The following is a 27,115-nucleotide window of genomic DNA, read 5'->3' on the forward strand; positions in this document are numbered from 1 at the left end:
CTACTTTTGTCTCTTGGATAGGAAAATGACTGTCATTCCAAAGGGGCTGTGTTGGTAATATTCTATACACAAGTACTTCTCTGTTTGTGTACACAAAATATCAGCAATAACAATACATAGTATAAAACATGGTCTGCAGGTTCTAAAAGGAAGCTAAGATGGGAGTGAAGGTGTAAAGCTTCTATTCCTGTAAGGAAAAGCATAATCTGCTGGGCACCACACATTTAAAACCAGACAACCATAGATAAAATTATGCAATCTTTATTTCTTGAATTGATAGGTTGCCTGAGCTGTAATGGAAACCCACTTGTGTTCCTCTGACTCTTATTTAATCCAAGCTGATTCATGGTCTCTAATTGTGTAGAGGCCATAACAACAGTTGAAGTTGTGCAAGTGTCTTCTGGCAGCAATGCTATTATAGCATAAGCACGCACTGAACCCAGTTCCTGTGTGCTCAGCATCAGCCCAGAATCCCTAGCCAGAGCCTCTGTTGCTGTTAGAGGCTCCTGTGTAATGGGGAGGTGAATGTTCTCAGCTGTAACCACAATTCATGATGGTTTCCCAGCACTGTTTTAACTGTGCCCTTAAAAATGGTCAGTGGCCAGGACCCAAGGGTTGTTCTTCATGGTTCATGATCAGTCAAGGGGAAATTGAGGTCCCAAGATGAAACTTGTGTAGTGAATGGCCCTGGAAAAGGAAACCTGCAGATACCAGTGGGTAAGGAAAGCTGTGTGTTTGTCCCCATAGAAAGTGGGGATTAGATTTGCTGTTATTTAGGGGGGGTTACCTGTAGTAGGCTATCTGGTGCGTGGCTTTTCTGGCACAAGTGCTGTCATTCTACTCTGATTTGACAAACAGATTTCTAATCAATCATATCTCAGTAGATTGTCCTTTTCTGCCTTTTATTCCTGTTGCAACTTTGACCAGCATAGTCCAAAAATAGCTTATTAGCTGAAGAACTGTTATGTATAGAATTATGTACTTAGTCCCTGGAACTTGCAGAATCTATTTTTTACAGCTCTGTTTATGAATACATTTCAAATTACTGATACAAAATCAGTTGGTCTTTTTTTCCCCTGTTGTATTTATCACAACCATGTAATTATGGAAGAGTTTCATGGAGTGTGGCATGTCAGCAGTACTACTTTATTAGGAGTAAAAATGTGTCAAGCTCTGAATAATATGAATTAAATAGGAGATGAATTCTGCAAGAAGCTGGTCCATTCTGATATTCCCTGATGCAGTTCTCTCTGTCTAATCATTTGAATGATGCTTGTGATTCAAGCACTAAGTATAGACTATGATCTTGGTTTCTGCTCCTTAGATGATGATGGGAACATCTGAGTAACAGGAGGTGCTGGTAGAACAGGATATTTCTTCATTCTTCCCCCCTGCCACCCCCCAACTACACCTCCTCAAAAAGGACTCCCCAAAATCCATGTCAAGCATGGAGGTAGAGGGTGAGGCTATGGAAACAGTGCCATTGACAAACCCTGGGGTATGTTCCTGCATATCCTGCTGGGTGTCCTTGGGGTGGGCCTTCTTGTGTCCTTTGGCAGTAAATCCTCGCTGGAAGTCAGTGCTGCTCCATGCATCACAGCTGGTCTGTAGCCATGGGCCCTGATAGAGGAAGAGCTGAGCACTCCTTGTTTCACTACTTTGTGAAAATCACCTTCTGCTAAGCAGTTTTTGTATTTCAGAGGAGGTGGTGCCTCTCTACCACAGTTTTACTTTAAAAGAGGGAAATCTTCACAGAAGAAATTTTGTTTGCAGTTGTGTGAGAAATCTGTTTCAACAATTTTTTCTGAATACTGTAGAGGACAAGAAAGAATTAAAAGTCAACTTCACTTATATTAGAAAATATCATAAAGACTATTAATGGCAGAAGCAGCCTAAACATTCTTGTGTTAAAAACTGGGTGTTGCATTCTTGTATCTAAGGTCCTAAATCATTAATATAATTGGTTTATTTAGTTTTAACACCTTCCCACTTTAATTTAGGTGGGGGGAAAAAAGGCAAAAGGCTCAGAGTTTCTTGAAAAGCTCCAAAGCTAAGAGGAGAAAAATAAATAAGTGTACTCCTATTTTGGTTAAATCTACCCCATGTTAGGAGTTCCAGTAAGGCAAATTGGCTCCATGTAGTTGATTTCAGTGTAATTTTTGAGGCTCCTGTGTGATGAGTGTTGAGGCTCCTTTGTGTGGCAGGGTTAATTCCTCTCTCCAGAAGTTCAGGATTTAAAATCCATGCTAAGTGCAAGTAGCCTAGAACAAAGTGCTTTGGTTCTGTGCTGGATTTTTTTTTTGTCTGACAACAAAGAAACACATTCATTTTGTGGAATGCATTTCTCTAACAGTTCTGGAAAAGCTCATTGTTTATTCATGAAGGAAGGTCAGTAAGGCCTGGTTAATCCAAGGCTTTCTTATTTTTAATTTAATTCCTGAAAGGGATGACTCTTGCATTATCAAATAGGAAGACTCATAGGGAAAATGTCTGTGGCTTGCAGAAGGGAAAACAAATGGGAGATGCAAAGCGGGTATCTGTTTAGAAGAATTTTAATTATCAGAGCAGGTTGTATTTTTCAATTATTTTTCTTTTTGATCACAGACATCAATACTATTTGCATTTTAATTTGATTAAATGATGATGGGTGAAGAGATGAAAATTATACAGCAGGGGCAGTGGGTGTGCTTTACTGCTCTTGGGAGAGCCGATTCTGAACCTCTCCTATAGAAATGTGATCCTGAGGTTGCACAAAGCTGCATCCTTTTGGTAAGTGAGACACACTGATTCCCCTGTGCAGGAGGTGCCTGCAGGAGATGCCATGGCCTGCAAGCTGCCTGGCACACTGCAATCTGCTCTTTCCTGAGCCGTGACTCTGATGGATGCACACATTGCCTTTGGATTTGTCCCTGGTGTTATTTATGTGGCAACTGGCTTGGCCTTTTTTTAACAAGCTGCCTACCTTGTGCGTTGCCCTTAAAAAATTAAAAAGCGTATTAGATAGTTTAAATAATTCAATTAGAAGAAACTAAAGGGCCAGAATATTTCTCATTCTAAAATAAACCACTAAACTAAAGCAAATTTTGGCTCTCCAGCATTTCATCCTGATGAGGTTCTAGTACACAGTGACAAAATTTTCCATTCTCAATTATTAAAATGCAGTTAAGCAGCAATTCACAAGCGTTGCAGAACACCATCTACTGCTAATAACTTGTTTATAAGAGAATGTGTTAAGGCTTCAAGGTTAATGGAAATGTAGCCAATAAATGCTGATTTATTTGATTGTATTTTTTTAAGGCAGCATGAAGCAGTTTCTTATTGACATTGTTAGTGCAGCTGCCTCTGTTTTGATTTGGAGTTATTGTTCAGTGTAGCTGAGAGAGTGAACTGAGACACTGACAGTGTGGGAGGGTGCTCAGAGACAGATATCAAGTGAGCTATTTGAGCTGCTCATCAATTGTTAATTGTCTACTGATCCTTAAACCAGATACCTAAACTGAAAAGACCACTTTCAGCAACAGATGCAAATTATATAGATCCTGTAGGTGTGCGGGCCCTACAACATAAGTGGGGTGCTAAATTTTTTATTATGTATTGTAGCTTTCATATCTGAGCAGTTCTAGTGTGGGCCTCCAAACCTAAAGTTGCTCTGAACTCATTTGTGATGAGAGAGTAACACCTGAACTGAAGCTGGATTAACAGCTGCATGCTGGCCTGTTGTCCATAAATACATTTATTTGGAATTCCCCTGTCAAATGCACTTCCTCTAGAATAGGCCAGGAGTTGGGGACCTTACGTGTTTTCCACAAAATGGGAATTTTAGGTACATTTTCAGCCATGTTGCTATTAATGCCTCAAAGCAACAAAATGCATGTGTTGTTCGTGGTTACCAGTACTGTGGTGTGTTTTGGTGGAGTTATTTGAGTGAAACATGATACAGATGATGTATTTCACATTCAAGCTCCCTGGAACATCACCTGTTTGCTTTCAGTGCTATGGGATAATGTGCTTGTGTTGTGAGTCTGCCGTGCCAAGCTGGAGCAGTCCTTGATTTATGTCCCTGCATGCTTTCTACAGTTATTGTGTGGAAAGAGGAGAGAAGACCTGCGGGGAACAAGTTACTTGATTTTTATTTTTTTTTTTAAATGGCAGGATCCAAAACAAGACTGCGTGACTTTTTGTATTAAATAAAGATGTATGTATTTGTACCTCAGAGGTTTTTGGCAGAACTGACAGTTTGGGAGAAGAGTGGGAATGAAGAGAACAGCAGCTTGAAGGCTATGATCTTTCAAGCCACTTGAGTAGTCAGAATCAGTCTCAGAATTCTCTTGCTGCAAAGGCTGCTGGCCCTTCCTAAGGTAAAGACATCAAAATAAACATCCTCTCTATTTTTGCCTATTCCATTCTCACAAACCAACGTTAAAAATCCAAGTCAAAAAACCTGGCCCTGGAACCTCACCTGTTGGAGCCCCTGGTTTGGTGTTGGTGCTGTGCTTTGCATTACACAGATAATCTGGGAGCACAGTGTTAGATTTGGCATATTTGTGGATGCAGCAGTGCTTTTTGTCATGTCACAGCACAGGCTGTCTTCCCTGGTAACCTGATGGAAAAGTTGCCTTTCTTCAGGGTACCTTAAAAGTCTATACAAATAAATAAGGAAGGACTATGTCCTGATGAAGGTCCACTTCATGGACAAAACAGCGTTGTGACTAAAATTGGAGTGATTTTGTTGGTTTAGGACTTTTTTCGAGTGGGCTTTTGTATTGAGTAGCTAGTAGATTTTTTGGGATGCATGATTTGGAGTTTTTTGACCATTTGTTTGGGATCGTTTTTGAGAAGCCCTGGATGAAATGCTTGCACTGCATCTCCCACAGCCCTTGTGATCTGCTTTTTTTGAGCTTTAGTTATAAGTGAATTTGCTACTTTGAAAGTTGGGAGCTGACATCTGTTAACTCCAGCCTTGTGTTGATAACATTTTTCAGAAGTTAGCGCTCTTCTCTATCCCATGTAGTATCGCAAATTCTATTATCTGCTTTTCTGTTACATAGTTCTGTGTTTAACTGAAATCCAAGTTTTCTCTGATGTTTTCCAGTGCCTGAGATAGCAAATACCAGCTTCAGCTTTGTATTCCACATTGCCTATTCCATTTCTGCATAATGAATTCACTTATTTTCTTACTGTTTTTTAATCCAGTATATCCACAAGTTTCTTCTTGGAGACAAAACTCAAAAGGATAATTAGCAACTTCATTTCTGTCCATATGTTTGAAGACAGAACATTTAGCTAGTTGCATTTCTGCTTCAGTTTGCATTTTGTCTTACAGAATCAGCTGTATTTTAGCTTGGCTGAATATATTTTTAAATCCTTTGAGTATAGCCTAAAACTCAGCCAAGATTTCCTCCTGGCTGTGATGCCATTCATCTGGTAGTGCTGAGGAGAGAGTACAGAAACAGCACAAGCTACAACTGTCCTGTTCCCTTTTAGCTGGGGTTTCCTGCACCTAGAAAACTTCCCTGTGTGGTACCCAGTCATGTCTTGGTATGCTTTACCACCCAATACACTTGGCCACAACTTGGTGCTTGATTTCCCAAACAAGATTTTTTTTATCAGCTGTTTCTGGTTGTGCATCTTGTTTATCACTCTGTAATACCTGTGTTTAGTCAGTACATGCATTTGCAGCTCTCTTTTCCAATGACAACTGCAGAGCTTTTACTGCTTTATAGAATGTATAAGATCAGATAAGCCCTCCTTGTCTGGCTCATTGCCATTTGCATCTTCAGTCATAAGTGGAACCTTCAATATCAAACTTATTTATCTGTACAGCAAGCAAGATGGACTGGGTATAAGATTCACTAGATTTGATTTTTCTTGGGTTTCAGTGAAGAGTAGCAGTCAATGCCTACTACGTCCCTTCTTTAGTGTCAGCCTTCCAAACTTACTCTGCAGACTGCACTGTCCCTTCTTTGATGTTTTTGCATTATCTCCGATCCTTAGAATATTGAGTTTCTTGCCTTGCTGTAATAGGCAAATATCTCCCACTAATTCAGAATTTTAAGTATGCAGAAATTTTTCACAAGCCTCAAGCTGATGTCCCTGTGACAGTAGTAGTTTTTGCAGTAGTTTCCTGAGAGCCCCTTAAAATATGGCTGTTGCTTGTTCTTATCAACAAAAGCTGGGAAGCTGGCACTTATCCCTCTTCAAAAGAAACAATCTGTTAATTGCCTTCTCTTCTCCTTTGATCTTCATGACCAGTTTTTCTTAACATTGCAGGACTTCTCTGAATTCTGAAATGAAAGGAGGTGTCTCATAATCGGTCTTAATGCTGTGCATAATTCTTGTTCCCCAAAGAAACCAGTTCATAGCTCAGCTGAGCAAATGTGTTTAAAAACACAATCTGGGTCATCTAAACAATAAAGCAGCTGGAAGTCAGCCTCTAGTTTTCCTTCAAAAGCACAATTTTGCAAGTGGAAGCAGACTTCAGCCTGTGAATTTGGGTATCAGAGCTTTTCAGCTCATTTAGTAGTGTATCCTGTTCTGATTGTACTCTCAGTAGCGAGGATATGGGCTGTCCATGGGTTCCGCTCAGTCGCTGGTGACCTCCCTCCTTGCCTTGGCAGTACAGATGAAGTCACAGAGTTGCTGACAGATGGATTTCCTATCACTCATCTGGGCTGAAGAGACACTGAATCAACAGAATCAACATCTCAGGGCTACTGCGCTGCAAAAAGCTGCATCTTCCAGAACGACACCTTTGTCCTTCAGCATCATTGAAGTGCTTTTGGAAAACGGTAGCTGAGCATTAAAATAGCACAGAGATCCATGCCCTCCACTGAAGGGGAGAAACAGATTGAACATCAGTTGATACAGCATTGTTTTCTTTTATTCTTTCCTTTTCCCTTTCAAACTTACCTTTCTTCTTTTTTTTTTTGACATGGCTGTCTTGTTGTGTTGTATGCTCTGCTTGGTGTGCTGTAAATAAAACTTAAAGCTATGTGTGAGCAGGTCCCTTCCCTATGGCAACTACAGCAGTACACAATCCAGTTCAGATGTCATTCATCACTACAAATAAAAGCATGACAGCTTACATCTCAGAAGCTGATCCTCTTAAATCCCTTTCTGGTCTGAGCCCATGCATTGAATTTCACCTACAGCTGTTTTCCAGTGCAGTTTGATTGAAAGCCTTTTCATTTGTAACATGCTGCAAATGACATGTTACAAATGTGAATTTAAATACAGGGAGGAAAAGACAGAAGCTAACAGAGTATTTCATGGAAGTGCTTTGTTGCAGGTGAAAGCAGTTCTGGGATTCAAGTTTTGCAATATTATGAGAGGTAACACTGCTGTGTGGTGCTTCTTTAGGATCACTGAGTGCAGGTGTGACAGGTAAGGATGTATTTTGGACAATTCCCGAGTGACAGGCAGTGAATGTGCATAACAGTGGAGCAGAAGTGGATGCAGCTTCCTTTGTGGATGACGATCATCTTTGTCACAGTAAGCTGTGGTGAGCAAGCACAGCAGCAGTTCCTACTATGTGGGTACTGCGGAGGGAGAGGTAACAATGACATTCCTGTGTGCTTTATGTATGAAATGCATGCCATAAGAAGCACTTGAGTTTGTCTCAAATGGGGTTTACCAGTGTGCTGTTTGTGATAAATAGGAAAAGGAGAACTGCTGAGGTGGGGAATGCAGCACTGTAGATCAGAGTGAGGTGTGTACCTAACCCTGCAGGCACATTAACTTCTTGTGGTGTTCCCCTACACCAAGCCTTTTCTTGTTAGTTGTTAAATACAGTGCAACTCATCTCCAAAAAGAGTTCTTATAGCTGCTTTCTTTGCAATCCTTTAATGCACTAAAAATTGTGGAATACATAGGATACTGTAATTAACATAAACTTGTATGTTGATAGTATTTACCTAAACATTTTTAAGTAGTTGGACATGTCCCATTCTAGTAGAGTTATTACATTCCCTTTGGTGTGAGCAGTGGGTAGCTTTTTTTTCCCCCTATGACAGTCTGCATTTATTTGCTACCCTTTTCCTAATGGGATTCAGTCTGTAAATCAGGCTTGAAGCAGTGGAGTTGAGGCAAGGAGGACAGAAGTGTTATTTGCTATTTAGGCATCAGTCACACAAGTTATGAGTTATTTTAACGCCTGTTGCTGTAGTATGTTCTTCTTTCTCATGTGTATCCATGAGAGGCAGAGAGAATTGTGAACTGAGATTAAATTATTGCTTTATAGTTGGGCTGTATTTTGTTGGTAATGGGCACAAAGTTGTGAATGTGATGTGTATGACTGAAGTCCAGTTTCTATTATGGAATGAGCCAATGGAACAGATAGATGCTGGTATTTATTGGTGCTGTTCTGCTCTCTTAGGGTAACACATTTTAAATTTTCCAGCCAATAACTTCATTTACTTCAATGGGCAAAGGTTAAATTTAGGCTGTATCTGAGTGTAAGGACTAGGTAATACCTTTTTTTTTTTAATCTTGAAGGGCTTTAAGATTACCTTGAGGTTTGCCCCTCTTATTTTATTACACTGCCTCGAGACATTTCTTTTGCTACATATCTACACGTTCCTGAGCACCCCCTAAGTAATTTTTACAGAACTCTAATCCACTGTCACAGGGACCAGTGTGGCTTATGTGGCTCTATTGGTTAGATTTATTTTTTTTCTGCAGTGAGCCACAATAACAGATTGGCTCTAGTAATTAGGCTACCAAACTTCCATGGTTGTGTCTTGCATTTTTGTCTGGCTTGCTTACAAAAGATATTTGGCACAGATAAAGGTGCACAGCTGATGTTTTTTTTCCAGCTGTGAGTGCAGACAAAAAGCAGGTTTGAACTTGCAGCCAGTAAGCTTGGTGCTGCCACTTTATGGGGTTTTTGATACCTAGTAATAGGGAAAAAGAAGAGCCAACATGATGATAACTTGCTAGTTCTGTTTGCAGAGTAATTTTCAAGAAAGGCTGTGCTTTTTGTAATTTATGTAGTGTGAGTCATTGGCGTAGAAATGGAGTAACTCCTACTGATGATATAACTTTGGGGTGAATTAGTTCACTTCTTCTGGCTGGTTCCTTTGCTCTTACTGGGATTAATTTTTCATTAAGATTATCAACGTTTGGTTCAAGATCAAAATGTAGACTAGAGTAGGTTTCCTAGTGCACTTTTGCTCCGGGAAATTCAATAGACACATGTATCATGTGACCTTTGGTTTCTGCTGCTTTCATCATGCAAATATTGGGGAAAAGGCTTCAAGAGGCCGTCAGGGGAAGGACAAACAAAATTCATCTTGGAGAATGAAGGGGGCTGTAGAGTTGAAAGATCAGTGGTGGATTGGATTCGATTTGACAGAGCAGGAAAGTAAATTTGAAGCTGTGAGCCTGTAGAACCTGTTGTGAGTGTTGCAATGAGAAGGGAAAGGTAAGTGGTAACCATAGTGATGGTGAGAATGCTTTTAATGTGGTGACTGACCTCTGCCAAGGCTGACAGAACAGTCCTCACTCACTTGCCATTGGAAGCAGCTTAGGAACACCTCTTTTTGGTCTGTTGAGCCCTACCTTGGAGATGCCTGCATATGGAGTGTCCTCTATGCCTGGGACAGAACTGGTAGGGCCCCAGTGAGAGCAGCCAACTCAGGAAGCAGTTTTCATTATGAAATGGGAAGCACATGAGAAGAGGAATAGCTTTGGTAGGTATGCAAAATGCCTGCTGCTCCCATCTCAGGGCAGATGATACCTAGCTGGGATGATCCCAGAGCAGCAGGGGAGCATAAACATAAAAAGGCTGATAGGTTTGCTTATAGAGAAATACTGAGTTGTTTGAAAGAGGAGTTAGAGGCACTCGGCTTTACACTTCATGGGGATCTGAGACTTTTTGTAATGAGCATTTCTTACTTCATGGAATGATGTCTCGTCATTGGATTCCAAGAGCACTTGTGCTGTGGATGTGGGCTGCTTTCAGCCTTGCCAACTAGCTCATGAGCTACAGCTGCCTTTGGAGAGCAGAGGTGCAATGGTAGTGCTTTGGTTCAGTAGGAATACAGGCGCGTTTAAAAATCATCCAGAAGGAAGTTATCAAAGCGCTTGTGTTCTGATGATTTTTTTTTTTCAAATTCACACTAGCATGATAATGGTTTTAGAGAAAAAGAACCCAATGACAGGATACATCAGGTATTGTTAAAAATGCACAAGCAGGAGAAATGCAAGAAATTCTATGAAATTGTTAGGTGAAGTGGGTGAGAATCAGGATGGTGGATTTTTAGGGAATGAGGAATGTGCATTTATTTTGTTCTTAAGGAGCAATGAAAAAAAGTGTTTTTAAGGGTATTTTAGAATTCTTGATGACTCTGGTGAATTTGGCTTGAAATCAAGCATGACATGTCTGATTATTGGCACCTGTGTTGCTATATCCTCTGCAAACCTGTGACCTGCCATTCTGTCCTCTCACTGGGCAATCTTCTCCGGTGCTTGGCAGAATATTTCCCAAAATAACTTCTGCAACTTGCAATTCTTCCCTGGTATTTTAATGTGTCAGATTTATATTTTTAGGGATGTTCACCAAAGTGATGCCAGCTCCTATCTCCAACATCAGCACTGAGGAATGCACTTCTGGGTGCTGCTTTCAGTAGAACAGGAAATGTGAGTCCTTAATGAGGAGAGGCAAAGCCTTCCAGCTCCATGTCAGGTGGTTCTTCCTTCACTTTGGGCTTGTGCCAGGACGGCTGCTTGATCACTTAGGTGAATGCTGTAACTTAAGCTCCTTTTCAGTTCAATGTCAGTCAAACATTAAATGTTTTGACTGTCTTTTTTGCATTCTCTGTGCTTGGCTGTTGAAAACTGGTCTGTTGTGTTTTCTCTGATGCTGATTTATACTGTTCGGCACCAGTTGGTTTTCAAAATAATTGTTTCATTAAATTGTTTTCTTAAGCTATGTTCAAGTAAACTCTGTAATCCTTTATCAAAGATGGTGCAGGTGTTTTGTGTAGCAAGAAAAATGCCATAAATGTATGAAAAATCTAAATCTTTTTGTCCTGAATAATGTTATCACAAATATACATAGATCATAAGTATTAATTACAGAAGAAAGTGATGGTGCTATCTGTTGTTATAAATGCTTTGCATTGTAAAATCCTGTCTTAGAACAGGTTATAGTGTTTTCTCTGTTGAGTTTGAATAGAGATTTTTTTTTTCTGTGCTTTTTCCGAGTTGTAATGACATGATTTTGGATATGATATGATATGATATGAAGGCCGCTTGAAAAGAGGGATGAGGAAAAGTACCCTGCTTTGCCAAAGTGCAAGTATAAAACATTGAGAATCAGTCAAGCTGTACTACCTCTATTTTGGAAAGCATGGCTTTGCTGTTTGATAGTGGAATAGTTTAATGGAAAAAAATACATGTCCAACTTGAGATTTTTGCCATGTAGATGTAAAAGTGCTCAAGCAGAGGCTTGGAGAGTGTGGAAGTTGAATTCTGCCAGCACTGGGTGCTGTATTCACCGCACCTAGGCTGCAGTCACTAAGAAACCCTTTCCTGCAATTGGATCCCCTGATAGGCAGAGGTGATTGTGGCACTGATTGTTTCTGGAACACCGATCCCCTGGAATCAGTTTCTGCCTGTAAATGAAGACTCTGCTGTGCCTTGTGCATACAAGGGAACAAAATGAACTTCACTGCTCTATTATTCAACTTTGGCTTTGTAAGATATTCCTTTAACTGGTTGGTGGCAGTAATATTTGTTTGGTAGGTACAGGTAGGTACCTGTTCTGTTCTCTCATTAGTATACTGAGGAAAGTGGTTCCAAGAAAATGAGGGCACTGATGGGGGAAAAAAAAAGATAGAAGAACTTGAAGGGGCTGTGATATTTCCCTGTTATTATCAGTGTTGTTCCTTTTCTTACTGATAATTTGGCACAACTATAATCAGGAAACTAGTGCCAAAAGCTTACTCTTCCAAATGGAGAAACAAGAAGGCAATTATGGAGTGAGCCTGTCACAGGGATTTGTTGCTGCTTCTGAGGGAAGGTTTTATTGCACATGGTTTAACTAAGGAAAATGTTCTCTATAGGGTGTGTCACAGCATATAATGGGTGACACTTAATGATTGTTCTTTTTGCTGCTCTCCTGCCTGCGGCTCTGGTGCTCTTCCCTACAGGCCTGTGTGCTGTGATGTTCCAAATCCCAACTAATCCAATAACAAGTCAAAGTTCCTGAATATGCAGCGTTTAAGATTTGTCTATATTAACTACCTGGAGACTTTCTGTTCCAAAGTTGGTACACTGAACAGAAAGTCATCTCCTTGAAATTATGAGGATCCTCCAAACACTTGCCATCTAAGCACAGTAATTGTCTCCCATCGTGGTTTCACTAGACAAAACAAGTAGGAATAATCAACTTGGCATGTTAGAAATTCCAAGTATGAATGAAGTGCTGTATTTTTAACTGTAGCCACAGTTTACCACTGAAATACTACATGGAAGGTTCTTTTTTCTTCTGAGTTTGGTGTTTGTGTCAATGTATAAGACACAAAATTACTGTGGTACTCTTGGATGAATTTTCATATAGCATTTGGGAGGTTATACTGCACCTTTGCTCCTGACATGTGAATGACAAGAGGGAATAGCAGAATTGAAAATTAGAGTAAGAACTATGTCCAGTAGACTCAGATGCCAAGAATTAAGGAGAATTAGGGAGCTAGCCACATCCACATCTTAAGCATGCACTTAGCCTGGAAAACAGTTTCCAATTATGCTTATCTGGTGAGAAGTTACAGTGTAGGGAATATGACCTCTTGAATTACTTTGATTACCTTTGAATTAAAGACACTTTTATTAAAAAGAATACAGAAAATGATGTAATGACTTGGCCAAATGCAAGAAATGTTGCAAGAGGTTCCCAAGGACATGAGAAGAAATCTATGAGTCAGAATGGTGGAGTGGTGGATAAAGGTAGTGCAGGGCACATCTTTACACTGTCACTGACAGTGTTAGCTTTATGCAGTCATCACCTGGAAACATATATACACAATTTAAATTATTTTTTTTAGCTACCGAAAGAAGTGAAATTGTTTCTCTGAGCGGTATGTGGCTCTTTTGTGTCCCTGTATTACCACCCTCCATGGTGTTCTATCACACTATGTATCCCGTTGAACTTGCTGGAATGCATTATGCAAATCTGTGACCGCTCCTTGAGTATCAGCAAGGGAGATCTCGGAAATGCAGGAGCTGCAGCCCAGCTGCCGATGGCAGCCAGAGCAGTCGAGCCCTGCCACAGTCTGCGCCCCGAGAGCCAACACGGGCTCTGGGCTGCTGCCCACCCTCGGCAATGCAGAGCAACCCGAGCATGCTGCCTCCAATGGTCTGAACAGCAGCTATCAGACAAAAAGAGGGAATTCTCCCCCCGACTGGGAATGTTTATGCCGGGGTCGGCTGTCACTTGTCTCTGCCCCAGCACGGGAAAAGGTGGTTCTGGGCAGGCCACGCTTTGAAGAAGGAGTCTGGACTCTTGCTTTTGGTCTTCAGTTGTGTTTATTGTTCCTTATCTACAGAGTTTTTCTGTCTGTGCAGCCGAGGTCTGATCAGCAAGACAGCCAAGGGCACTCTCTCCCGCCCACGGGCTGGTCGTCTCTTTTATAGTGAAGACTATGTATAAGATATTTACCTTCTATTTCCAATACTTTTCGCCCTTGTTGGCAAGTGCACTTTCTCTATGAACCAATCCACACATGCCAACATCATCCTGAACATGGATGCCAAGGAGAAGAAAGAAGAAGGACAGGGCAAGCCCAAATTCCTCCATCTTGGGACTCCCGACCTATGTACAGAATTTCAAACCCCCTGTACAACATATAAACCCCCCCCTGTACAGTGCATTATAATTCAAGTTTTATCAAGTGAATTTTATCCCCTCACCATTCAGGCCTGAAATTCTCTCATTTCCTCACATTCAGGTGTCTTTGGCTTCCTGCCAGGGTCTCTGAGCCCCTGCCAGGGCTTTGAGACATCCAGGGCATCCAGAGAGATGCTCTGGGTTCCGACATGTTTAAGAGAATATTGTAATGCACATTGGAGGGGACACGTGTGAATGGAGAAAATGAACTAATGCTTGGCGTTTACAGGTCGGCAGATCACCATTCTTCTGTTTGTGATGCTGCACCCAAGCTGATGTGCCTGATTTTGGGTATGTGTGTCACAGCTAGGGATGTGGTAGCTGGGTGTTTTTGTAAGCCACAGATTCATTTGATATTAGGTGAACACTGCTCCTGATTGAGCCATGAGTTTACTGAGCTATGACATGCCACTTATCACAGGGTATCACACTTACCACACTTCTCTTGCTGCCGTGTGTGCCAGATATTCCAGTCATGTCTGAATGCTCTGGCTAGGAGAAGTCAAACCTTGTGGTTGCTGTTGCTGTAGCACATGAGTGTTTAGACTCAATTGTCATCAAACCCTGTTGTGGAGTTGCAGTTGCTGCCCTCATTGATGTCATGGTGAGAGAATTTGCCAAGGAAATTCTGCGTCATTCACCTCCGCACAGACCTGTGCCTGTCATGTGGGGTGTGAAATCACATCCCAGCACGGAGGTCTGTATGGATTTCCAGCCTGGAGTGGGGATAAGACTTGAAGATAGCCCTTCCTGTGCTGTGATCCAAGAGCTCGGTACTCTACGGTACAGTCATGGGAGATGGGAGCTATGGCATTTGGCATTGATAATTCATCAGCTTTGCAACAAGGATTTGGGGTGATTGTTTAGCTACTCTGGACACTGATAAGATGATCAAAAGCCCCTATCGTGCAGGAGTATGTTGCATAAAAAGGAGTTGCATGTGTGCTTCTTGAGCCTTGTCTGTCATTTGTTTAATTTTTAATTATTGTGGGATGCTAGTTAAGCCCTAAGAAGCACTGTTTAAAAAAAGAAAAACAAAAAAACCAAGTTTGTTAGCTACTTGAATTGAAGAGAAATAGCAACCATGGGTTGATATGAATATGCCCTGTTCCAGCCATAAGCCCTTCACAGGGAGAGTGTAGTTCATGATGACCTTGTTCATTGCTCAGCTTGAAATCCTTCTTGCAGCATGTCCTGTTTGCAGAGATTTTTACGAAACGTAAAGTACGGTGCCAGAATTGATGATGGTGAAACTCCAGAAGTGTGTATGTTGTAAGTTTGTGCGTCAAAACCTCAGCACGGAGGTGAGAAAACATGGGAAAGGGATAAACACCTAAAGATCGGTTGGCAAGGCTGCAGCTAAATTGTATTCATGTGCTTAGGCTATCAAAAATGTGGGGCAACTGTCTACATCCTGTAATTGTGCTGTCAGTCTGAGCCTTCAGAGCTGTCTCGGATCATGAACAAGGTGCTGCGTTCAGCAAAGAGATTTGTTGCAAGTTCTTTTCTTCCCAGCTCATTAACCGTGATCGGCAATTGCGACAAGTCGATGATTCACAGCCCCGTGGTGCCCAGCCAAAACCAGTGCGAGCAGGGGAGTCGGACGCTAAGGCGCTGACACACTTGATGCCGCCCGTGGATCAGATCTGTCATTTGCAGCAGTAGTCGGGGCTGGTGAGAAAAGCCTGCTGGAATCACTCCTGCTGTAGGGGTGTTCCTCTGCTCGGGTCACTGAGCAGCCGTAGTGCCAAGGAGACCCTGCCCGCTCGGAACGGAGTTGCACGATTTGTGTTGTTACCGGTGCTCACGGGGTAGCCTAAGCACTCTGATCCTGCTGGGATGTAAATGAAGTGCTCGGGAGCAAGCACTGATTTTCTATTTGTGTGTGATCTTTTTCCACTCGTTCTGGAGAAGGCCTGTTGTATAAAAGAGAGGACTCTGGCGTTTACAGTGCACTCCTGTCCTCTTTCTGCAGAAAGCATTTCCTTGAGCACAAAGCAGTGCTTGCATTTAATGTGAAGTGACAGAGATCGCCTGTGCTGGGCTCGCGGTATAAAACAGCTCCGGGGTCCCGCTGCACGTTCAGTTCTGCAGAGCTTGCAGGGTTGCCACGGCATCTAAACAGTCACGTGTGGTTCTAGCTCTGGAAGTTGGTTAGTGCTTTCAATAACAAAATTACCCAAAGAAATAACTTTGGGGAAAGGTGGTGAAATATTCTTGCTGTGATGCGGGCTTCTATTTCTGCAGAAAACCAGTCTTTGAATTTAGGCTCCCATGACCTATTTGAGACTGTAACCAGCTGATTGTGGAGGTACAGAAATTATTTTCTCTGCTCTTCCTGCTTCCATGCCATGTAGGATTCTACAAGAGAAAAAGAAAATGGCTCCTGAATTCCTCTGTAACCAGCTGATTGTGGAGGTACAGAAATTATTTTCTCTGCTCTTTCTGCTTCCATGCCATGTAGGATTCTATCCCTAGGAAAAAGAAATGGCTCCTGAATTCCCGAATGTCTTGGGAACTCTGGCCTCCAATACCATCCAGACTCAGGCACACACGTGAGTCCGCACACACATGGAGCCTTCTACTGAGATGCTTGCCATTCTTCTGCAGTTCATTGCAGTAGGCTGCAGATGATGCTGACTCTCAGAAGCCTGAAGAATGTCCTACCAACACGCATTCCCTCCCAGCCAGTGGGAGTGGGCTTTTAGAGGAATGTAGGTGGACCTCCCCTGCTGCCTTACCCTCCAAAGAACACAATGTCTGCTTTGGAGACAACTTGCATAATCAGGCAGTTTTGCTTTTATGAACGGAGTGTTTTTTCTCTTCAGTACTTGACAGTTTCCTTGAAGACCATGAACAGATATGCTCTTAGGTATCTCGACAGACTTATGGATCCCTAAGTCACAAGTGTTGGACAGTGTTCTCTGGTGCAGTTCAAAATGCCCTTTAGTAGCTGTAGTTGCCAGAAACAGTGGCCTACTGCAGCAAGTGTGCTGGAGGCATTTGTTTTAACTTGGAAATAAAAAAGGGGGAAGAGAAAGGAATAAAGAAAGAATTGACTGTAGTTGTAGAAGGGAAGCTCAAAGCTAGGCAGTAGTAACCATTTGTGAAAGGCTTCTTCTGCTTATTAAAACAAATGTTAAATATGGTGGAGGTTGAGCTAATTGTTTAGTTCCACAATACAAAAAAATTGAGTGGGTGTTCTGGAAAACAGCTCTCTGCTAGTGTCCAGAGCGGAGCAAATGAACTCAAAGAAATGTGTGTAGGCCACATGGTCATCTGAGGATTTGTTTTGATTTTCTTAGTCCTTCTATGTTGCTTTGTTGTCTGCATAATGTGATAAGCTGTTCTTCTGTCAGCAGGGTGGAATATTCTGAACCACTGATTTAATGAAGATTTTTATTAGATTCCATTTGCTTCTCAAAGATTAGAGAATTAAGAAATCAAGTGATAAGCACAGCAAGGAAGCTGAAATGGGTAAATGCAGGGGGGAGGGGTGGAGGCAAAGGGGAGGAGATAAATATTCCCATCAATTTCCCTGGGAAAATCTTAATCTTGGCAGTCTGTGCATATCCAGTCCTTCAACAAGTGGAAAGGACACCTGCCTCTGCATACCTCACTATGGTGCAGTAGAACAGTTTGTTTCTGCAGCTGCACAGTTCCTGCATTGCTGGAAATCACCTTTGCTGTCACCCTGGCTGTGTGACATGGAGCTGGTAGCGTCTGTCCTCTGCTTTCTTTTATGAGCCTGCTTATCAAGTTTATTACTTATGTCCCTTGACTGAGGTTGCCACAAGAAATAGGGGCAGAAAGAAGTACTTGATGTTCATTATTTGTTTAGGGACCCTGACTAGTGGCACCAAGGATCCAGTAGTGTCATACTAAATTGTGGTTTCTGTTGTCATTCATATTCTGATACTCTCCTGCATTTTCAAACAAGGGCTAAGGCTTCACTAGCAGTGATTTAGTCTGGATTCTGAGACAGCTGCTCTTGATCTAATTACAATGGGCACAAATACAATATGAAAATCAAGTATTTGTTCTGATCTTTACCATCTTGTACCACTTAGCTCACCAGTCAGTAAGATCATCAGCTGGTTCTGCTGCTTCATGAAAAAAAACCCATGTAACTTGCATAGGAAGCCCCATATTAAAATGCATATTAGGAAAACAAGTACAAGTGTGCTGACACAAGAGCAAACAGTGGGTTCCAGTAAAACACCAGTTTGTAATTGCTGTCTCTTCTGGTTGGGATGTCAGCTTTACTGCAAACACTTGTGGAAAAGCCAAGCAACACCTTTAAGTTTAAGTATGGAGTGGCTGAATGAAACCCACCTATAATCCATGATCAACATCCACATAAGAATTAAAATTATCATGTAATAGCACTGGTGCTCTCAGTCTTTTAATTTCTTTTTTTATGGGCTGCAACCTGCAGTGGTGAGTGGTTCTTGAGAGAGGTTAGGGTGTATCAGCCTTTGTCCACAGGGGTGCTCTGTGGCAAATCCCCATGTGCCAGTTCCCAGCTCATCCAGATATCACACTTGCCTCCAAGGGTTGCTTCTTCCATTATCTTGCATGTCTGGAGAGCTGTTCATTTGTTTGTTTTGCCCAGCACAGAATAAATTATGCGGTCACATTGCAACACCAAGTCAGGATGCTTTCAGGGTGTGCATTCAGCATCCGGGATCTGCAAGGCCTCCCAAATTCCCTTATCTAAATGGTGTCATAGAAAAGGAATGACAGGCCTCAAAAAACGTTAACTCACCAAAACAAATTACTATGTGTTTAATGTTCTGTTATGTTATTGACTAAGAGACCTTCCAATGCACATTTAACCTGGTTGTTTTTTCCTTTTGGAATAAAGCTGCTGGAACTGCCAGAAATGTTGTACGTGCACAATGGGTGTGCTCAGGTGATGCAGACCAACAAGTCATGGGTGAGGTATCAGGGGATCTTGGGTGTTTGCAGATGTCAGAGCAGAAGACCATGTGTCATGGAGTAGCCTGAGGGAATGGGGACAACTCCGTGTCCACCTGTGAATAAAGATTGATTTATGTACATGTGGGAAAAGGGTAGAAGGACCCAATGGAGTAACACGATCCACATGAGTGTTACAAAATTGGCAATAAACCATCCCAAAAGCATTATATGATGGAGGAAAGGTTCTGGCCTGCAGCTGTATGTCAGGGAATAGTCATTCCTGAACCCACCACTGGCCAAGGCAGATTAGATCCTGAACTGTTAATGAAAAATCCTGAAAACATGCGGAAACTGGTTTTATCTAGTGTTTTCCTTTTCATACATTTCAGTGCTTGTTTTGAATACCTTTTCCTGTATTTCCAGAAAGAAGGTATGACTATCACACTAATCTCTAGTAGCACTGTTGAATATATGCCAGTTTACAGAGTATCGAAGAATAGGCTTGAAGATAAACCTCAGACATCTGTGGATTTGGTTGAAGTACAACTCTGCCTTACACACAAGGGCATGTGAGTGTGGTCTCAAATGCACAGGCATTCCACACTTGTGACTTTTGGAGTTATAACAAAAATTATGTTGATTTAGTAGCTTTACTGCTTTCTCTGCTTACTGATTTCACAGTGAAGAAACAAATATAGAAATCTTTGTGTTCCTTTAATACATGAAGGTGCAATTTCCCAGATAATCCAGGACAATGGGTATAATTATACCATTTTAGACATGGGAGAAGTTCTGGACTAAAAGGAATATTTTTATTTTTATTAGGTTTTTCCTTACTATAACTTCTGGACAGGCTTTTAAATAATACAAGTTTTGATTGGTCAGTTTATCAGAACTGTTTAAATGCTTGACATGTGTAAAGTAATGTTTCAGAGCACTTTGTTTTCTGGTATTAAAATCCCTATGTAAAATCCAAGTCCTTTTCTGTAATTAACGGAAAATCATTTCTAATTGTCCTATGTTGCTGTTATTTTTTACAGTGTTTTGTACAACTCCATTACTTGGCTTACTCATGAAGATCTGGATTCAGCTGCCCTGCCCTGATTTCACTTTTCAGTTCTGACATGGGCTGGCTCCTTTTACAGCTCCCTGTGAACAGTCAGGTATGTACGAGTTGTTGCTGAGTAGGCTTGTCTGGTACAAAGTATACATTCTGGTATTTACCAAGTCACAAATGTCAACATCACAAATATTCTACGCCCCCGTGCTACGGAAAAAAAATGGTTCTTTGTGAGGAGAACTGGTTCTGTCTTACCATCTGTTTCTTGGAATGTTTTAGGTATTCTGTAATTCAGAAATAATTGAGCTAGTCAAAATACTTGGGGATAACAAAAGACTTCTAGTAAACTAAAGTTTTGTTCTTAGAAGTAGTAGGGATAATTAACTTCAAAGGAGTATAGAATGAGGTTCTGGCTCCTTTGTACACTGATTAGGTAAGAGAGGTGTGTCCTTGAGGCTAACTCGGAGTGCAAGTGAAGCTCTAATGAGAGCACATGTAAAAAATGGATCCGAATTCTCAGTCACAGTTGCTTTTAGGTAGTAACTGAATATGCTGCACAGTTAAAAGAGATTTCCCAGTATTTGTTGAGGGTAACTCACAATTATCTGCTGTTATAGAATACTGCAGCTCAGAGCAGTGTGGGCCAGCCAATTAGAAAAACTTAAAGACAACATAAAACATGGCCTTCACACACTTCAGCATTTATGGGGTCTAATCTTTCAACCTGTCAATGCTATCATCTGAATAATTGTGCTTTTGTATGCCTGTCAACACTTGGTGCATTTGTTTTGTAAACACTTCTATATTTACAGTTTCATTTGAATGTGCATTGGTGCTCTTGTCAATACAACAGCTTCAGAAAAACACAGCTCATCTAATTTTTCCTAATCGATCTGGAAGTTGACCAGATGGCAAAGAAAAGGGAAAGAAATCTTGAATGAACGATGTGGAAACAATCCTGGCTTTTGTTTCTGGAGTTGTTTTTGTGCCTGTGGTGGTGTTCTTTGGGGGGATCCACAAATATGGAGAGAAGAACTGTTAACACAGGTAAACTGGACTAAGGCTCTTGGAGAAATGCAGTAGTAAGGATGCAACACAGAACTGAGTCCTTGTGGACGTGTTCATTAAGGCATTTGGCATTTTAGATTATACTAAACTGTCTTGTGACTAGAATCTTCCAGTGTAACAGTGGAGAATATATTAGTAATTGAGTAGAAAAGGAAACAAGATTGGGAAATATTTTCTATTATTTGAGTACTATTTTATCACTTTCAGTCCTCCATTAAATAGTTGATGTATCCCTTGAAAGTAAAAAGCTGTGAGAATCTGATAAATATCTGCTTTAAAAAATAAAATCAAGCTCTTTGTAGGAACATGCTTTGACATGCAGCAAACAGCATTTCATTAACATTTGTTAAGCAGGGGCTCTGTTTGGTAGAGTAATCAGAAGCCAAGGTAATCATTCGTGTTGCAGTGACACCCACAAATGGCCCCTGGACCCTGGTGTGCAGGCTCGTGTGCCTGAGAGAGCTGGTCCCTCCCTTCAGGTACCTCCCAGCTAATTGCCAGTGATGCACTGGAGGTGGGGAAGGTGAGATGCAGGATAAGGGTAATTGACAGCACCATCCAGCTGGGTTAGCCTGGTGCCAAACCTGCAATTAGCAGCAGTGTTGGCAAACACAGGCCCAGCAAGGTCTGTCCCACCACCCACCAAGCAGGGCCCCATGCAAAGGCCACCAGATAACCAAGGAGGAGTTCATTGCTCCTCCAAGATTGCTGTTTCTCAAGCAGATGTCAGGGAGGAGATCCTGTATCATAACTCCTGGATAGATGGTGCTGTACTGCTGAACAGGAGCTCTGGTGGCAGCTCAGAAGTGGCCCTCAAAGGCTGCAGTGAGACTCCTGCCATGCAGCTGGGAGAGAGGCAAGTCTTTCAGTGAGGAAGAGCACTCTGAGGCTGGAACTTCAATTAAAACTCCAGAGAATTAGAGTGGAAAATGCTACTTGAAATTAGTACTGTTCAGGAATGTCCATATACATAAAGCCTTGCTTTCCCACATTTAATTTTTTCTCCTCATCTTGTTGGATATATGACCTTTTTAAATCGGCAGACATAAGTTAATGGAGCTGCTTTTATAATAATTATTCATTTCTACTTACTTCTACTTAGGCAGAGAGATCTACAACAAAGCAAAGGAAGTTGAAAAGAAGGCTGCTGCTGCATGCCAATGGTACTGGTCTAGTTCTCGTGGTTTAGTGTCAGAAAAGGGATTTGTCATCTCCTGATAACCAAATAAGTGCAGTTACCTGGTATCTTGGAGGCATTTCCCATATTCTGCTTTACCATCTTCCTTGGGAGAATAAACTTCCCTACTGCACACTTTACCCCTTATCTTTTCTGCATGTACTCTTGAGTAGTACTGCTGAAATTACTAGAGTAAAACTTCCATTTTAACACATTTTTCTCTGCCCTCGGTAGATGTAAGGTAGCATCACAATCTGCATTCAGCGTTTTCCACAGGAACCCTGGCTCTGAGTTGTGCCTTCAGGCTGACACAAGCAGAGGCTGTTTTGTGCTGTCATTGCCAGAAATGAAGATGCATGGCAGGGCCAGAAAGCACCTCTCACTGTTGAAGCTTAATTAACTCTTCTGTATTAGTGACAACTGCTAGTTTGGGACATGACTGTGACAGTCACTGCCACCATATTCTTAGAGCTGCCACTGATTTAAATGCAGTGTGAGCAGCTGTTTGGAATGCAGAGAGCGGTGGTGTCTGAGATTTTGAGAGAATCCAAGCCGCAGGTCCCGATGCCGCTCAGCAGCAGGAACCTACAGAACCTGTGGATAAGGCGTTTCCAGCTCGTGGAGGACCTCTAGAGAGTAAAAGTAGTAAATGGTCATTCCTTGCCGTCCTGTCTCCCTGCAGTAGTGGGCCAACATGCACTGGAGTGTCCCTGTAAGAAATTCAGAGGTGCTCAAAGGCTTTGTATTTATGTAAGAGTTTTCTTGTGCAAACCTGGCTTTTACAGTTCATGGGTTTACACAAACTTTGTTTATTTCGTAATTATGGAACTTTCTGAGCACATAGGTAATAACTTTCCTTGATGTAGCAATTATCCAAGAGTTTGGATGCTAGGTGACCTGCACTGCTGTTTGAAATCCATCTTCACATACGACTAAGATGTACTATCTTGTCAGTAAATACCTGATTTTGGTCAAGTTGCAACTCATAGTAGCCATTGTCATGTAAGTGCAGGTGCCATTTGATAACTTGCCAGTCTTTTTTGCAGCCTTGGGGTTTAAGAAGGATTCTCTTGTGCAGAATAGCCAGGAGTAGGAGCTGCTGCTTTGTATAGAGGACCAGGAATGTTTATAGTCAAGTTCCTTCTCAGTCTTTAACATGCCTATTCCAACTCCTTCATTTTACAGTAGTGGCACTGGTTACATATAAATGCTTTTTATTGCTTTTTAAAAAAATTATTCTCCTGTTTTATTCCTTTTTTCTCATTCATGATGAGCAAAAATATACTTTGAACTGAACTGATTCCAGATGGGGAGAATATTCAACAGAATTGCTCACTCTGTTCTGTTTAACCAGGCAGCTGCAATATCTGTGTCCTTATGTTCCTGTGTTTGGGTTTGGGGTGGTTTATTCAGAGAAATGAGCACTCGCTCAATGAGTTTTTTGATAAAAAATTTTATGTGCTAATACTTTGACTTGGGGATAAACAGATTAAATAGAAAAATGTTTAAAATTATAAGGATTTTGTAAGAGGCTTTGACATGGTAAGTTAATTTCTCAAATAGATTAGTATTGTTTGAATCACCTGTTACTGTGACATCTGAGAACCAGCACGTACTATCCTATAAAATTATGGCCTTGAAGTCCAGAATAAAATTCACCAAAAACCCTTATTAGGAAAAATCTATTTTCTTTAACAACACCTGCTTGAAATGTCAGTTGAGTATCCATGAGCTGACAAGTGCTAAAAGTAGATGAACTGTTCCTTGGATACAGTGGGGTTATCAAGAGGACCACAAAATTTCAGTACTTTGTCGTGATGATAAATTCATAATTAGGCTGTTTACTTGCCTTGAGTCAAATTAATCCAAATATTGAAGGTGCATGTGATGCAAAAGGGCTGCTGGAAACAAATAGAGCACCTAAAAGAAAGCTGTGTTTTGCTCCTTTGTACCAAGACTATAAATCAATCAGAAATTGCTGGCTTTCCCATAATAAATAAATCCTTGGGAAAATGTCTCAATAAAGAACTGTTGATCTTATTGACACTTACTAGGATATTTTGTGAGGAACGCTCGTGTCTTTTGACACCTTCCAAGCATTACTCAAATCACATATTGAAAAGGCTGCAGGTAGTTTCATGTCTATGCTAACATTTTGTAACTGTCTCTGGAGCCATGTGTCATTCTTTCAAAGAGAAAAGAGCCAAATTAGTAAATCTTGGAAGGAAAACCTGTTTCAAGAATTATTTCATATTTGAATGGTTTATATTCAGCCTGTCCTATTATTTATGTACTTCAATAGCTCTTCCACCTGAAGATGTCAGTGTTCTACAGTTCCTGAGATGAAAATAAATAAATAGATGATTAAAGCCTGTAAATTATTCTTTTCACAATAAAGTACCTAATACTCTTGTAGGAGTATGTTGCCATGAAAAAAATCTACTATTTCTAAGTGAGTCTTCTTTGATTGCACTTCTTGCATACTTTTCATGATTGTTTCCTTTCCTGTAGAAGATCTGAGCTCAGCTCTAGAAAGCAGAACTGAAGATGTTTTGATTTGGTAAGGATCTTTGATAATCTGAAATAATATAAAAGAAAAGGATGCTTAGAAGCAAATATGGGCAGTGATGTAAATATTTTTATGTGCAATGCGGGGTACAAATGATATAATTTCTATTCTTGGGCATTCAGTCTTGTAAAAGAGGAAAAAGTGGGGTGTAATTTGTGTGTAGACATCACAGCTGTTCAGAGTCACAGAAAAGGCAAAGGTAGGGTCACTCTGGGCCAGTCCTGCTAAACAAAAGGAGAGTTTTAGTTCTCAAATTCTGTGTGCAGGCTCTTTGCTTTGCTGAGAAGACGTAGCAAAGACTTTGTGTCAAAACGTGCAGCAGCTCGTTGTGACCAAGTACCTAATCTGGCTTTGATGTCATAAGGAAATCAAACAGTGAGGTGAGCATGAGCTTTCATGTCAGTGGGCTGAAAGCTGGACACTACAGGTGCGGACACGGGTGCGGAGGTTGATCTCGGGTCTCGGAGGGACTCCCACCTTGTCCGTCAAAATGCGCAGTGCCGTTTTTTCTCACGAAGACAAGGAACGGGCGGGACTGGGCGTTTTCCTTCTGCCCTGGCTGTTCGAGCGAGGCCGGAGAGGCGCTGCGGGTGCACCTGCAGGGAGCGCCCGCAAGGCGGCACTCGGGCAACGCGGGTGGAGGCAAAGCCGCGTGACCCCCTGGAGCATCGGGGCCTTTGAAATGGAGAGGGACGTTCATCGGGAAATGCAGGATTTAAATCTGATTCGCCAAAATGCAATTTCTTAATGCCATTTTTTCCTGTTAGATATAGAGAGTCCTGTAATGATCAGCTTGATAAAATACCCTTACCACTATTCCATTTAGTAGCTAAGGGATTAAGAAAAATGCTAAACTCTGTGGAAGACGCTCAGAATACTTTTATTAGAAGATTATTATGTTTTTACCTGCTCCTGAACTGGCTGTATGCTTTGTCCTCTGAACTCTGACGAAACTTTGTGAAAGTTTAATACAAAATTTCATGTATTGACTAATTTCAGATTTCCTAATTTCCAGCCTAAATTTACCAAGGATCAGCTTATAATTATTTCTTCTTGCATCTGCATGGTTTTACGCAGTCTGCCTGTAGTGAATTCATGAGAAAGGGATCTTGTCTCTTCTTAGCCTGACTCTGAAAATCAATACCAACTGCAGCCTGTTTCAAGTTCCCCTTCCTTTAGCTTCCCATGACAGGAGGAAGGCATGGCCAGCTCCTGGTTTGCTGCTGGACGAGTTGGCAGAACCATGGTCAATGTATCACCGACCTCAGAGCAAGTAATGAATTAAAGATGGCAGCTGTGTACCAGGAATCAAAATTGCAGGGCTGAAAGTGGGAGAAAATAGACATCTGCTGATCAAATACAAGCTGCTTCTGAAATCTGATATCTGTTGGAAGAAAAGATGGCATCCCATTCCTCAAGTGCTTCAAGTATGTGGTGCTTTGGAGCCTTATGGTTTAGCTGGAATTTCCCAAGGTAACACCAGATATGTTGTGCTTCTTTCCTAAAATGTAGTTGGTTTAAATATTTTATGGGGCTCAGCCACAAGGAGGCATTTGATTTTTCTCCCTGGTGTTTTACTACCAAATCTCATAAATGCATGTGATAGAAAGGTGAGACTGAGCAAACTGAGCTGCTGGTTTAAGATAGTGCTTTGACTTAGCACAGCTTTACTGCTCTGGTCTCTGAGACCAGGCTTTACTGGTACTTCAAAATTTGTGCTGTATCTCTGGATTTACACATACAAAATACTGAACAAGGGTGTCCAGAAAGTGCATGTGGAGTTGATGGAATAAAAACACAATATGCAAGTTTGCCAGTATCAGTGTGCCTTGATAGCAACTGTGATTCAAGCACATAAAAGAAAATGGGACTTCATTTTTCCACCTTTTCAGTTCAAAGGCTGTTGGAATAACCTTTTAATTCAACTTCTTTTATTTCCCTTCCATTTATAATAAGTAACTGAAGTGAGAGAAAGTGAATACAATTCATCCTTCAAGTGAAGAAAACTCAGGGACCGTGCCAATGAAGTTGAGTCATGTAAAGCTCATAAGTTGGCTAAAGCTATTTTATTGCTTTATCCATTTCTCTTTAGTCAGTGTTCATATCCCTAATAATATACAAAGCACTCAAAAGTTGGTCATGTTTCCAGGCAATGCTTTGGTGGAAGAAATCCTGTTTAGGAAAGAGGGGGAAAAGGGGGATGTGGCAGCTGCTTCCTTATTTCAGATAATGAGCTTGATTGCCTGCTTGTGATAATTAGATCCACATGAGGTTCTACCTGGTGTTGAACTGTTGGCATTTGAAAGAGGAAAAAGTCCCAGTTGAAGATGAAAAGCCAAAAAGTATGGAGTATTTGTAGCAAGTGCATCCCTGGCAGAGTTTTTTGATGTATTAAATCCTTGGCAATCTCAGCTGTTTGTCAGGGTGTATGGT

General features: G+C 41.3%; 1 long non-coding RNA gene across 1 annotated transcript in view; it reads left to right on the plus strand.

The window, feature by feature from the left end:
* LOC120502785 overlaps window positions 1-25,988 on the plus strand; it is a 46,139-nt gene extending 20,151 nt beyond the window's left edge. Inside the window, exons 4-6 of the long non-coding RNA XR_005627592.1 lie at window positions 19,849-19,971; window positions 24,625-24,673; window positions 25,862-25,988. This is a non-coding gene — a long non-coding RNA (uncharacterized LOC120502785). The remainder of the gene's footprint in view (window positions 1-19,848; window positions 19,972-24,624; window positions 24,674-25,861) is intronic.
* The last annotated feature ends 1,127 nt before the right edge of the window (window positions 25,989-27,115 follow it).

This window comes from Passer montanus, unplaced genomic scaffold (genome assembly GCF_014805655.1).
Source record: "Passer montanus isolate IOZ18808 unplaced genomic scaffold, ASM1480565v1 scaffold23, whole genome shotgun sequence".
In the NCBI taxonomy this organism is placed as follows: domain Eukaryota; kingdom Metazoa; phylum Chordata; class Aves; order Passeriformes; family Passeridae; genus Passer; species Passer montanus.